This window comes from Bison bison, unplaced genomic scaffold (genome assembly GCF_000754665.1).
Source record: "Bison bison bison isolate TAMUID 2011002044 unplaced genomic scaffold, Bison_UMD1.0 scf7180017864056, whole genome shotgun sequence".
Taxonomy (NCBI): Eukaryota; Metazoa; Chordata; class Mammalia; order Artiodactyla; family Bovidae; genus Bison; species Bison bison.
The window spans coordinates 431764-432119 of record NW_011494628.1 but is presented as its reverse complement, the minus strand read 5'-3'; positions in this window follow the sequence as shown (position 1 = coordinate 432119).

Below are 356 nucleotides of genomic sequence, written 5' to 3'. Positions count from 1 at the left end.
CCGCCGCCGCCATGTTGGCTTGAGGGGTGATGACAGGAGGCGGCTGCGGCGTCGGGGACTGAAAAGTGGAGGAGGAGGAGGCAGAGAGACGGAGCTCTGAGAGGAAACGGTTCCCGAGCTGAGGAGAGGAAGGACCCGGCCTCTTCCGGGGTCCGGCCGAAGTCGGCGTCGCGGGGAGCTCGCGAGGCCGGAGAGGGGAGCGGAAGGCGGAGACGGTGGGGGGGAGGCACAGGCGGAGGAGGCGGGAGAGGAGCGCTGGGAAGCCGGAGACGATGCGCCCCGAGCCCCGCGGCTGCCCGGAGGCGCCCGCGGCCTGAGCCCCAACGGGCCGTGGGGGTCTCGCTCCTGGCCGGCCG